The following is a 9,780-nucleotide window of genomic DNA, read 5'->3' on the forward strand; positions in this document are numbered from 1 at the left end:
ATCCAGCTGTACTGATTGTCAACAGCAGGTGTGTTCGGGGAACCGGATTAGCGAGCTCACGGTTAGCGCGATGGTTTGGTCTTGGATGTGTCATTTGATCTTGGATGTAGTAAGCGACGTACGGAGAACGGGCCCCTGCTGCAACTACACAGTCTTGGATGCTATGGTCCTAAGCCAAGAGTCTGCTCTCTGTCCCTCACACAAGCCTCAATGCCTTTGGGACAGAGTCTTCAGTGCAGCGCCCCCCACCTTTGGGAACTCTCTTCCATATGAGATCTGTAATTCCCTGTAACTGGAATCCTTTAAAAAACTTCTCGAAACTCACCTCTTCAGCAAAATCCTAAACCTCTAACTTTTTATTATTGTTATTGTTATTGTTGTTGTTGTTGTTGATGATGATGATGTTATTGATTCAAAATCGCAACCAGGAAAATTGTGATTACAGTATCTGACTTACTTCATTGTTAATATACTGATTTTGTGCCTTAAATAAAACGATGCACAAACAGAGAGACATGATGTGATTTCAAATGGTGCATGAAATATGAAATATCGGAGCAAAATTATACATATTTTATAAATGTGAAGAAAAGAATAAGAAACATTTCTCACCTTCAGCATTAATGTAGAAGAGAGTATCGAGCACTAAAGTAAAGATTAAACATCATCAGGATCAAACTGACAGAAAATCAAAGTCAAAATGAACAAAAGTATTTTTAAAGATTCATTTTCACATGACGCAGTTACTGCTCATCACAATCTTTCTGTGCACATTTAGTATTTGTATTAATTTAGTAACAAGTTTGAAACATAAAAAAATATTATAACATTTTTAGTACCCTATAAAATTGTATATATTTGTAAAACAATATGAATATATGAACTTGTACACAACAGTGAGTCAAGTGCAACAAGCAGCGATGTATCCAACATGATACTCCAGACTAAACTGAACCAAGGAACCAGCCAACATTTGTCTGTAACTATCATAAACATCACAAATATGCTTTGTTCAAACTCTCACATAAACACTTCAAACCAGTGATACACTCTAATTCTCACACATGAGAAACACTTTCATTAATCAGTGCCATTCAAACAATGTCACAAATGTACTTACACAATAACCCCGTCATGCAGAGCAAAGAGTGCCCCATCCTCACATCCAGCCCTGCTGCACTCTGATCCTCAGCTGATCTCAAACACTTTGACTTTACATCAATAATAAAAAGAGAAGCTGCATTTAATACAGATAAGAGCAGAGTGTTTCTTCTGACTGTGGCCTCTCTGTGCTTCCTTTCCTTTTATACAAACCTCAAACAGCTCCTGTAGCTTTGACCACAGCAGTTGTGTGACGTGTTCACATTTCCTGTCCACTGCAAACATGCAGGCTTGCTTCTTGTGTTTGCTTCTTACCTTCTGTTGTTTCAGGTCAGGTGACATATTTACCAGCTCATAATTATGTTTTATTCTCAGAGGCTGTCAGTCACCTACCTTCTTTCCTCAGTTGACCATAATATGTCACATGATAGGGTGAGGCAAGCTCTCACCCTGATCTCACCCAAAATCTCCAGTGGTAATCTCTGAATAAGTAATAAAAGATGTAAATTCTGAGTTCCCAGATGTCGGATGTTTTTTCATTGAATGCCCCCTCAGCTCGGATTTTCCACTCGTCTGAGCAGACAAACATACAGTGAGTTAGTCCAAAAACGTTTAGGTCCATAATGACGCACATCTTTTTTCACACCTGACACACATGATTAAAAATGGGTGTATAACCCTCTTAAGGGACAATCTCCCACTAAGGTTAAACACTCGGGACTCTCCACCCTTTGCTTTTAGAAGTGAAGAAGCCTCTTAGATGAGAGGTGAGACGTCTTCAAGAAACTTAAGGAAGTTTAGTGACTTTCTTTCCAAACTCCTTAGACAACCATGACCTGGATGACTGAGAACCTACACAGATATTAAACAATAAGACAAATGGGTGGCACAGAGGTACAGTGGTTCGTACTGTTACCTCACAGAAAGAAGTTTGTGGGTTTGAATCCACCAGCTGGGCTTTTTGTGTGGAGATTGCATGTTCTCCCTCCACCTGTCTGGGTTCTCTCCAGCTACTCTGGCTACTCTGTTAGTCTCCTCTATATGAGCCTACAGTGTACCTCAGTTTTCACTCGATCAAAACACATGGCAATGGCCATTGCCAATATACAGTCTGTAGTATCAATCACAGGTAGAGCACACAAACACAGCCTCCATCCTTCATTCTCAAAAAGTTGATTCTGATCATCTGGATGTAGTTTTCAGTGAGAAAAACTTTTCTCACTCATCCAAGTGACTCCTTCAGTCTCAGCTGACTGCAGGTTTCCCAACATTATAAACAGTGCTGTTTATAATGCTTCACATAAAAGTACTGACCCTTGTATGTGAAGTAGGTGGAATGAAGACACGGTACCAAGAGCAAACACACTTGGTCGGTGCTGAGAGTGGTCCTGTTGCTGAGGTTGGGGTTATCCAGTAATCTCTTACAAACTACCTCCACTGCTCCAGTGACTGGAACACAAGTCCATTGTGTTATCTACCTTCATAATAACATCTCGTACCCTCTCAACAAAATCCAAGGTGTTCTGGATGTGGTGTTTAGACTGCCTATCAACGGGTTGAGGATTAAAGCCAGCTATAACTTTGAGATGTTATAGGTGACCAATTGGATCATACAGACAATTGGTCTTAAAGGCTCAGCATTCATTAAAACATACAGACTTGGTGTGGCTTCCCCTGGGTATAGACTGTGGAATGAGGTCAGGTCAATAGCTTTGTGCTCTTGTAACTGCTTCAGACAATCGATCAGCCCCTTTGCTTAACCACAACCTGGGTCTCGTTTCAGGGCCTCATAAGTATTTTGTCACTGACTAGTGCCAAACTCCATCCTTCATTCTGTCAAACACTTTCTTACAAAGGTTATGATTAAGGTTTGTTGCAGTATCATCTACACACACTCACAAACATGTTGATATCCAAGTGTTTTATATTGTTTAACAGCATGTGTGTTTCTCCATCCCTCCACTTTTCTGTGGGAAAGGAAAAATACATTAAGACTTAACGTCCTGTTTTTCGCTTATTTGTAGCTTATACCTTGAAGTAAGTGGAGTGTTTCAGTACATATCAATATTTTAAGAGTTTATAATGCTTCAAGATATGACGTCTAATAAAGCCTAAAAACTTGGGGACTCTGTGATACTGCAGATTCCAGCAGGATAGGGCTGTTCAATATAACGATATGTATCGGATGACGATATAAAAACGTCTATCGTTTCCTATTACGCAATATTTTTTTCATCGTTTTAATGGCCACTATAGTGGCTTTATTCATTTCTTAAAGTTCTCTCTTTCTCTTATATTTAATATACGGACAGACAAGCGCCTGTTTTTAAGTGTTGTCGTTACCAAAAATGATGTTAAAACCATTGCGTGGCTCCGCTCTCCGCCAGTTTGTTTTCCACGTGAACCTTTCACAATAAAGCTCAAGACTTTTCAAAATAAATTGATTCACGTAGAAAAAGTATGCAGAGAGTTTACGGATGAGAAGCAAAAAAGATCCGTCAGGTGCTAAAAAATAAACATTGGCCGTTACAATTTATGTCTAAAAATGTATAGTTTCATGCATCGGTTAAAACACTCATTCCAGGTAAAGGACGCCCAGCTGGAAACACTTCATGCAAGTTGAGTTGCCTGAGATTCATAGAATTTACAGAAAATGTTAGATTTTTGGGATTTATATCGTCGTCAGGATGATAAATGTCTAATATCAGGATATGAGATTTTGGTCAAATAGCACAGCCCCACAGCAGACAGTTTGGAGTCAAACACTGACGTCATCATCACAGGTGTAGGAACCATTTCTGTAACAGCAGCCAAACAGACACATTAGTATCAGTAAGTATAGATGATTTACTGGCTCCTCTGCTGGTTACAAAGCAGTGATTATACTTTGGAGTTTTGTGTTATACTGTGAGGAACTGGCCTGTTTGGAAGTTGCAGTAAGAAGAAAACATGTCTGTATATGATGTTGTGGACAGAGAGAGTGATGGATGATTTTATTTATTTCAGAGATAAATGAGCATTTACAGCACGTCCATGCAGAGACTCTTAAAGACATGAGCGTGAGAAACAAGCTTTTCACCGTTTCTCTTGATGCCCACATGCTTTATTTATCCTTTAGTCCAGCATGTGTCATCACCACAATAAAGCTACTTTTAACCTGTTTTCACACATTGTCATACCTGCACATTTCCACTGTGCTGTGTTGAAAGATGAACGTTAGACTTCAGGCTGAAACCACAGGCTGCATTTCCTCTTTTCTTGGAGGCCCAGACAGAAATTTTGTGGTGTCTGATTTTCAGCAGATAAAAATAAACCAAAAACAGTCTTTTCCACACATGCAGTCATCACAGTCTGTCCGGAGGGGGGTGGGGGATATTAAAGGGTGACCTGAACCACTAGACATGTCATATGTAGCCATTTGTCAATTACTATTATTCTGAAACATCATCACTCCCCTCTTTCTTCTGTGTGTGTGTGTGTATGAAGATTTGTAAAGTTGTGCCTTTAATCTTCATAATATCAAAACCCCTTAAACAACAGCAAAGTGCACCATGGTGAGACTCAGAATCGAAACATTACAGCAAAGCTGAATACACTAGTGTATATAACACCCAGCAGTGTGGTAAATTGTGCTTAGAGAGTATCTGCATCTCATAAGTCCAAGAAGCCAAGAACACCAGCCTGCTGTGTGAGAAACATGGATGAAAGTCAGAACACCTCTGGTGTCTTGCCCACAGTCTTGTGGGTTCATGTGGCTAGTGGGTTCTCTCTGTGGCTGACTGGCAGTTAACCCAGTGAGTGAGATTCTCCTGCTGCTCCGACCATATCGCTTTGCTGTACTGAAGGACAGTGCTGCAGCCATGTAGCTCTGCTCATCTCACATGTGGCCTTCTCAGGACTATGGGGGTTGTGGCTTGCAGTGCCGTGCAGGGAAGGCGGTTGCACCTACACGGCATCCACAATCACGCCCCGCTGACTGAAGTATTGTACTGGGCCCTGTGATTGGGGTTGTTGTTGATATGTGTGCTAAATTTGTCCACCCCTACAAACAGTCACGTGTTAGAGAGCACAGCTCATGCAGGGAAAACCTTGTGTGCTGTCCATGGTGCTGAAATAATAACAGTATAATGAATTTAACATCACTATTTGTTAGTTGTGTTCAATAATACAAGATTTGGTATCAATCTGATACCAAGTAAATACAGGGCCTGTATCGCTGATACTTATATTAGTACCATTACTTTTTAATAATTAAGGTACATGATCATTGTCACTAGTTCTGAATGAATTTTCATCACCTTTAAGACAGCCAGGTTGCCTCTTTGGTGAAATTGCAGCAGCGCGTACAGGAGAGAAACACAAAGTAAAGTATCGAGTTCATTATACTTGTAAGGAGAAACAACGTGTTGATTGACCAGGTGGACTGGGAGACCATGACAGATACAATAAATTCTAAATGGATCAATGCCTCTATTGGCCACCAGCTGTAAACACAGTCCTGTGATTCTACTTGGAAGCTGTGTTAAGAGTCTGACATGGGAAATATGGGACAAGGAACTATATCTGTATATCCACACTGACACTTAACTTTATTTACCATGGGCCCACCAGCGGGTGGGCTCATGGTAAATAAAGTTAAATTTTTTTTCTCTTCAAACCTCTTCCATCCACTTGATTAGCAGTGGTTGATGAAAGCTGCAAATTTACGGAGCCCCGCAAGGGACAAAAAGAGAAAAAGAAAATTAAGATGACCTAAGATTAACTTTTGTGAGCACTCGCAAAACTTTTGCTAGATCTTTTGCGAGACCCCGTGCTTACTAACATCACACTCATTCATAGCATGCATAGATGCACCAGAGAGCAACTTAGGTTAGTATCTTACCCAAGGATACTTGGCATGCACACTGGAGGAGCCAAGGATCGAACTGATCAGTAGATGACCTGCTCTTCCTCCTGAGCTACAGCCACCCCCCTGTTCTTCTGAGGAAAGAAATGCTGGCAGCTCTGCTCTGTGTGGCAGGTTAAATATATTGGCAATGCTGAGGTCTTATTGAGTCAGTAGAGGGCGCTCTGGTGCCGTTGTGAATTCAACAGACAGCCTGCAGCAGGCTCTGCGCATGTGCAGCTCAGCAGTAAATAAAACAGCTTCCCAGATTTGGCTACATCTGTGACTTCAGTAACACTTTAACATAAATACTAGTGAGCATAAGTGATGTATAAGCAAATATTGACTTAATCTCTCATAAAGCTTTTCTCCTCCATTACTACACTTTAGTGTGTAATTTATAAACATGGGCAACTATATTATTCTTTATTAAAAATATGTATGTAATATGCTTAAGTAATGTCTGATGTTATAAATGATGATGTAATGATTTTTAAATAAAGTATTACATGAAGTACAAACCTATTACTATGGTTCATGGGGTCATTTTGAATTACCATTTGGAAAACAGAAAATGTTATAGACTAAATTTAACATTACAGTCTCCTGCAGTGGAAGCTGCTGTTAACCTCTTGTTGTTAGTTTGGGAATAATCTTACACACTGAACCAAAATCAACATAAAACATTCAAATGTAAAAAAACTTTACTCTCTACCTTCTAACTATACAGGTAGAAAATTATAAATTAGGAAAAAAAACAGAAAAAAAATACATGAAACATATTTATTGCATTTAAATTCATACAGTACCGATCATATCATTTGTATCAATTTAGACCAATAAAGATATTTGTTGTTGCCCATACCATTACGTCCTAATGTGAGTCGTCCTATCAGATACTAAAGATCACGTTTCAAACTTTCTTCTCACTGCTCTTGAAAAAGTCTTTAACAAAAGTTTTAAGAATGAATATAAGAAATACCTGACTATAACGTACAAAACTCAAATATGAATATACCTCCATTTACTTTTTGCTATAAGTAAGTATATGATATTATGATTTAATATTGTAAATGTACATAAAGCTGAGCATGTCTGATATTTGGGCAGCAGAGGAGCAAGAGTGGCTTCATAAAAAGCTTCTTCTTGGCTTTGCTGCTACAGCTCTCCTCACTGACCTGTAAGACAAGCACAAAAAGACAAAGTGATTTCCACAGAGCGTTCTCACTCCCGAGGCGTAACATGTCGACGTTTTGTCACGTCCCGCGGCGTTCCTGGGGAACGCGAAAGGAGACCTTCGGCGTTCTTATGGTACGCGGCGGGTTATGGCTGAAATCCAGTTAATGACACTCCCGCGGTAATAGACGTTCCAGCCCTGTATTCCAGCCCTAAACCTAACCTTATCCCTAGCCCTAACCATAACCTTATTCCTGACCTTAACCAGGTCTTTAATGATGTTAAATAGCGTGTTTCTAAGCGATTTGAAGAAAAAGAGCGAACATGTGTAGATTCAGTCCAGACGGTTCTCATATGTCCTCTTTTTTCCGAGGTCGTCATTTAGGAACGTGGTGGGTAGCCGAAAACGTAATATGGTGACGATTTGTCACCTAGCGTAAAATGTTACGCTTTGGGAGTGAGAACGGGTTGGATTTCCAACATGTAAAGATATTATGAGCTGAAGACATTTAATAATGTGAAGAATAAACCAGCCTGCATGGCAGCAGAATTACTGAGAGAGAGTAAAAACATGAGAGAAACTGTTTAGTTTGGTGACATATAGATGGACAATACCATACTGTACAATAACAACATCATTCTGTATATGAAGCAGACAAACTTACCCTAAACTCTGAACGGCCCTCGATGTGTATAAGATCGGTTTAAGTGCTGACCAGGATGAACAGAGTCGTACACATGAGTTTCATTCTGGTTGAATCCATGATTTGTGGAGGAGCCCGGACTGTGACTCTCAGACTGGATCGACCTGAAACAGGAAATAAACACAATAAACTCAAAAGTAACTGATGTTTGTTTAAAATAATAATAAAAAGTATTTTACCAACCTGGTGAAGCAGGAACCTGTGAAAGAGACAAATGTTATGACACATGTTTGTGATGTGAATTGTTCGATCAGAATACATGTATATGTGTGAATAATTAAAGTGTGTGTAGTAAATAAACTCTCTAATACAGCATGAAAAGAAGAGGCTCTTACACTTGGACTGTCTGCAGCGATACAACAAGAGCAGGAGAATAATAATGAGAGAGACTCCACAAACCAGTCCAACCATCAACCACACAGGAGACGAAGAGCTGTCAGCTCCCAACACAGTTACTGTAACAACAAACAAAAATTAATTATTAATCAACTTTTTTATGTTTAATATTTCATAACATAACTTTATAAAAGATCCAGTTCATCTGTTTTCCTTGACTAGATTCTGAGTCAACCCCTGCTGTGTTTAAATGACTTGACCCTCCACAGTGAACACATCAACACGAGCCGAGTCTCTTAAAATGTCCTAACAAACTCACAGGTTTTGTTAATCTGAACTTCTTGGCTGTACTCTGTGTAGTAAACTGGGTTTCCTCTTCCTCCTCTGCACCTGTAGAGTCCTTCCTGTGAGACACTGATTTGTCCATTTGAGTGGAAAACTGCATCTTGTGTGGTCAGGGCTTCAGAGTAATTTCCATCTCTGTACCAGTAGTATTTCCATCCAGATGATGATGATGGGTTCACAGAGCAGGTCAGGGTCACACTGCCCCCTACTGGAACAGCTGTGTTATCAGCTCTCAGTTTGGCCTTTGGTTTATCTGCAGTTCAGATTAGACAAAGAAAAAACAAATAAATGACTCAATCTAAACAATTTAAACAACTAGATGGAAATGGTGAACATAAACAATAAACTGTAAACTAATTTAGATTGACACTGTGAAACTTTTTTATTTTCTTTGATGTATTTAAAAAGTAATTTGTCATGGTCTGTTGACTCTGTGTTTAGGTTTTTGATTCTTTAAGATTCTTTTATTTAGTGGTTTTTCATGGTTTTGCCTTTTCTATTTCTAGTTCCCTTTGTTATTCCTTAGCCCTTAGGTTTGTGACTGTGCCTCTCGTGTTCAGACATTACATAATTAAGGATGCATTAATAACCACCAGTGTTGGGGAGTAACGGAATACATGTACCACCGTTAGGTATTTAAAATACAAAATATAAGTAACTATATTCTGTTACAGTTACCGTTTAAAAAGGTGGTATTTAGAATACAGTTACTTTGTTGAAATAAATGGATTACATGGCGGTCTTTTCCTGTTTCATATTGTCACGGGTCAGGACTGTTTGGGTTTTGTTTGACTGCTATGTTGTGTTGTTCCAAGCGGCAAGGTTATGGTTGCCTTGGTTACAGGGTGATGCGCTCTCGCTGTAGTGATGGGATTTCCGACTCTTTTTAGAGAACTGGTTCTTTCGGCTCACTAAAAAGAGCCGACTCTTTCGGCGTTAACTGAACTTCCAAAACAGAGCTACCTAGATCACTTAAATTACACAATTGAAAGCATAAGTGTATTGTTTGTATATTTATACACAAGCACTCAAATATATTCAAATTATTTAAAAAAAATGTTCATTTACCTTTTACTTTTACACACCAAATCTGGTCGTTGGTACTTCTTGGCTTGTGTGGCCATTAGGTAACAAAAGCTCAACACTGCCCTTAGCATCGTGGAGCACTTCTGTTGTGTTTTGTACGTGCTTCTGAGTTTTTACGTGTTTTGGAATTTTTACATGCTTCGGGGT

At 39.3% G+C, this 9,780-nt stretch overlaps 1 long non-coding RNA gene across 1 annotated transcript; it reads right to left on the reverse strand.

The window, feature by feature from the left end:
* Window positions 1-6,799: 6,799 nt before the first annotated feature.
* On the reverse strand, window positions 6,800-8,268 carry LOC143414714 (uncharacterized). Its single transcript, XR_013095401.1, has 4 exons — window positions 8,202-8,268; window positions 8,050-8,065; window positions 7,828-7,970; window positions 6,800-7,164 (listed from the first exon to the last, which is right to left on the reverse strand). It is a non-coding gene; the product is annotated as an uncharacterized LOC143414714 (long non-coding RNA).
* Between the last annotated feature and the right edge of the window lie 1,512 nt (window positions 8,269-9,780).

This window comes from Maylandia zebra, linkage group LG3, assembly GCF_041146795.1.
Source record: "Maylandia zebra isolate NMK-2024a linkage group LG3, Mzebra_GT3a, whole genome shotgun sequence".
NCBI lineage: Eukaryota > Metazoa > Chordata > Actinopteri > Cichliformes > Cichlidae > Maylandia > Maylandia zebra.